At 43.8% G+C, this 5000-nt stretch overlaps 1 protein-coding gene across 7 annotated transcripts in view; it reads left to right on the forward strand.

The window, feature by feature from the left end:
• Positions 1 to 5000, forward strand: part of prtfdc1a (phosphoribosyl transferase domain containing 1a) — a 14256-nt gene that overhangs the window by 3022 nt on the left and 6234 nt on the right. The gene's annotated exons all lie outside the window — the stretch shown is intronic.

The raw sequence follows: 5000 nt of genomic DNA on the forward strand, positions 1-5000 counted from the left end.
AGATCCTGTAGTAAGCAGCAGAAAAAAGCATCTGGTGTCCCTGAAAGCTTCCCCAGCAGAGCAGCACTGGAACCGTTTACTTGTGTCGTACTGTAACAGTGTCGGTTAGAGTTCCAAGAATTCCAAACTGGAATAGTTCCATCTTCTGGAGCCTGAGATCTAACAGAAACATGATGAGAACCCACTCAGGTCACGTTCTGGTCATGTATGGTTGAGATTAGGAACATACGGTTCTGGTTATTAATAACTTAGAAGGACTTCTGACTCAGGTTCCTTTGCCAGTTTCTTTTTCATGGAGTCTCTGGGAGTTTTTCCGGTCGCTGTCGCCTCTGGGTTCTTCTTCCTTAATTATCTAAATCTGGGTTGTGTGTAAAGCTGAAGTGAATAGTGTGACACGTACGCTTCCTCTTAGTCCGTAATGTAATGTATCATAGACATGGACCTTCAAACGCTCATCTACTCACACTCAAAATGACTGACTTTCACAGCAGGAATTGAGCTAGATGTTTGACAGAATGCTCCACAGTTCTGACTGACAGCCCTCTGACTTCAAGTCTTTCTGGTTAGTTTTTGTTAACTTAACCTTTCTGACTAGCATGCTAAGTGTTGGTGTCATTGGTGGTCCACAATGTTCAAGGGTTCCATCCTAAGCTCAGGTTTACATGGGTTTCATCTGGGATCTCTGGGTTCCTCCGACATCTCAGAAACACCCCATTAGGATATAGATCTTACTGGTGTGTCACCCTTTCGGTCTTAATCTCATTAAAATCACTCCCAGTTTATAACACCAAGGTCAGGTCAAGGCCAAGGCTGAGAATCTCACCTACCTTGATGCTAAGTCTGGTCGGTCAGGATTTAGTCCAGTCTAGCAGAGCTTTAGTGAGTGTTTCAGTCGTCAGTGTGATGTTTTTTACTCTCTGGATTTATACATTGATGTGTTTTATGTTCCATCTTCATCCTGATCCAGCTGCTCTGTGCCTCGATATGCAAAACATCTAATCATTTCAATCAAATAACAAACAACCTGTTGTTTTGGAGCCACAATCACAGCACGGTAGCTTGAATAGATCCGTCTAAAGCGACATGGCTAAATCAGACCCAGTCTGCTTGCTACATAGGCTAGTTCAGGGCTCTCAAGTTTTGAAGACAGGCAAGCGTGATATCTCCACCACGCCCCCACACCACGCCCTGCCCACCACGCCCCCTCAAAAAAGTTGTTGTGTTTGGTAAGGATCACTGATCACAATTTAACCAAATACAGAGCATTTGTTTAATTTCCATTTATTTATTTGTGTTTGTGTGTGTGTGTGTGTGTGTGTGTGTGTGTGTGTGTGTGTGTGTGTGTGTGTGTGTGAGAGAGAGAGAGAGAGAGAGAGAGAGAGAGAGAGAGAGAGAGAGAGAGAGAGAGAGAGAGGTGTTATTTCTTGTGTTGTTTATCGTATTTGTTGCCTTTTTTCTTTTTTCCTTTATCATGTGTAATGTTGCTCCCATATAAAACAGTTCAGCACAAGTCCAGACATGTTTAGGGACATGATTGAGGACAATGTCCCGTCCAGAGACGAACTGTTTCGTGTTGAGGTTTTGTTCAATACCCTCACTAGTGAATGATTTGTTTTTTCATTGGTTGTTGCGTTAAATCTTACCCAGATACAATAGTGCTATTTTCTGATTGGCTGTTGTGTAGCCTCTTTTTTCTGATTGGCTGATAAGTGTCAGGCTCGACTAGAACTCCAGAGGAGACGCGCTCGATTCCTGCCCGGTTCTTAGAGACAGCGGTGCGGACTGATACGTTTTGGGCGCTGCGGCTTATTAAATATATGATAAATAGTCAAAAAGTTTTTCTGTGTGAGAAATACGACGTGTGACGGGACAGCGTGAGAAAAGACCGACATGACGGACTGTCACTCTGACTGTGTGACACCCGACAGCCCAGGGCTAGTTAGATCAAGGCTTAAGTTTAAGGGATAACATTAGCAGGTCTAACTGTTCTACAGTAAATATAGAGTTCAGATTAAGTCTGCTTTCATTGTATGTATTAAACTCGTCTAACATTAGCTTGCTAATTTCTAGTGCTAGCAGGTTAAAGCTAAAGTATCTAACTAACAGTAACAAATCAAATGAATAGATTTATGGCATTTAGCAGACACCCTTATACAGAGGGGCTTTTATTTATATCTTTTTTATACAGCTTTGCAGTAAAGGATTAAAGGGCCTTGCCCAGGGGTCTAGAGGGGGCAGTTTGGTGGTCCGGGCAATCAAACTCACAATCTTCTAATCTTCTGTCAGTCCAACACCTTAACCATTAGGCTACCACATAGCAATACTGTTAGGGAGTGAGGGATTAGCATTATACATTATATACACTATAAAGCAGTACTCGTGTGTCTGCTAGACCACTGGTCCCCAACCTTTTTTTCATCGTGGACCGGTCAATGTTTGATAATTTTACCGCGGCCCGCTGGGGGTGGGTGGCGGCGGCTATACAATTAAATTAAAATTAATAATTTTAATGTAATTGTATTTAAACATGACTTTTTAACTCACTACAACGCTAAATCAATAAGAACCCTGAGCTTGTTTCTTTACAACGAGACGGTTCCATCTGGGGTAATAGGAGACAATGACACCCGAAGTGTGTCGCTTATGTCCAGTTTATTCCGTTGTTTTGTTTCGGTTGCCATCACTGCAGAAATCCCCGCTTCACACAGATAGCATGTCGGACATGACGATAGTGATGTAAGTACTGTGGTGACAATCTCAGGGTATTCCGCCATGACTTTAATCCAGAACACCGGCAGAGTTTCTAACTTTCTAACGACGTCTGTTTCGTGCTGGTTTTTGCTAATTTGTGGGTTAAATTTGAGCAAACACAATATACACGTACACCAAGCACTGTTAAACATGACAAAGTACCAGTGAACAGAGAGAAGAGCGATACACACCTTCTCTCTCCACCAAAGCTACAACACCACTGCCGCTCGCAGCCGCTCAGCTCCAGACGTCACCTAAACCCGGCCCGATATCATGATATTTTGCGCATGCGCGGTATCGGTGCGGCTTTAGGTGACGTCTCTCAGCTCCCGGTTAACCTCTCGTCCATGGAAAGTCGCACAAACCCGAGAGTAAATAAAATGGAAATAATTTAATGTTCCTTGGGCGGCCCGGTACCATTTGGTCCACGGACCGGTACCGGTCCACGGCCCGGGGGTTGGGGACCACTGGTCTAGATGACTTTTATATCAGGAGGATTTTCAGTGCTGTATGTTTCCTTCAATCTGACACATTTTTATGATCAAATAGAAGTTTGTTGACTGGATTTATTCCATTTGTGCCATTACAAATCGATGTGCGGTTTACAACACAGGAGCCAACACAGTTATTAAAACAGTTTATTAAAAAAAATAAACACAGTTAGAAAACAATTCTGTAGCTCTTTAGCGCTTCTGCTGCTGCACCTCTGAGCTAGAAATCTTAGATTAGATTGTCTCAGGTTTAAAAAGTGCTAGCTGGAGATCTGGCTCTCTCGTATATCGCATTAGCGTTCATAAACACGCACCATTCACACATTTCCTTCAGCCGGACCTGATTTCGGGTCGCTGCCTTCAGAAGAACACAAAAAGCCAAACAGAGCCTCAGGATGAAGAACAGAACGTCAGCACAAACTGAGCTCTGAGAAAACATGACCATCAGTCCTGCGCTTGCTTCAGCCTCGAGCCCACATCAAAGCGTGGTGTTACGGACAGGACCGGCGTGTACAACAAGTCCGTCGTCATCATCCAATCTGGAGCAAAAACAAACAGACGAGAGGAGCCGCAAACTAACAAACTACAGAACGGCAGAACCTTTGACACCCCCCCCCCCCCCCAACTCCGGCTCTGATCTGTTGTTTTTTTAAGCTTCATACTGGGTTTAATTTGTCCTCCCATCATCTGGGCGTAAATTCAGGGAAGCGAACAGCCCCTGAGACGCCGCTTCACAACCGAGAACTTGAACTGTTTGTGAACTACGATTCCAATCTGATGTTGTTATGTGGATGTCATGTGTAGCACAGGCACAGAAAGACGCAATTACCACACACACACACACACACACACACACACACACTCAATCACACATTCACACACACACTCACTCACTCTCTCATTTTCACACACACACACACACACACACACACACACACACACACACACACACTCAATCACACATTCACACACACACACACACACACACACACACACACACACTCACTCACACACTCACTCAATCACACATTCACACACACACACACTCACTCACTCACTCATTTTCACACACACACACACACACACACACACACACGCACACACACTCAATCACACACACACACACACACACACACACGCACACACACACACACACTCACTCACTTACTCATTTTCACACACACACACACACACACACACACACACACACACACACACACACACACGCACACACACACACAATCACACACACACTCAATCACTCACTCACTCATTCACACACACACACACACACACACACACACACACACACACACACATACAGCAGATCCGACAGTAGCGTTTACTTTGTCCTCCTATCATCTGTGCGTAAATTCAGGGAAGTGAACAGCCTCTAACAGCAACACAGCTGCCAATCACAACTTTATTTCTAATTATCACTCCTGTTCTGATGTGGAATGGTAACTATAGCAACGGCAGACTGACAGGGCTTTTCTAGTGTACCTGAACACTTGAACATGACCAAGCCCACCTCGTCTGAACCCTTTTTTTACATGTAGTTTCTTTTGTCGAAGTAAAAAAGTTACACGTGTTATTTTGACCCAAACATCATGGAATGGTTTAACTAAAAGCAGGACGTTATTTAGTCTTGCAGACGGAACTCAGTTAAACAGACGGAACTCATTAGAGGCTTTCATTTAGCTAAGGATGTTTTATCTAATGTTACATCTTGTGGCTTCTACACTGGAATATACAAAA

Source organism: Tachysurus fulvidraco, chromosome 3, assembly GCF_022655615.1.
Source record: "Tachysurus fulvidraco isolate hzauxx_2018 chromosome 3, HZAU_PFXX_2.0, whole genome shotgun sequence".
Lineage (NCBI taxonomy): Eukaryota > Metazoa > Chordata > Actinopteri > Siluriformes > Bagridae > Tachysurus > Tachysurus fulvidraco.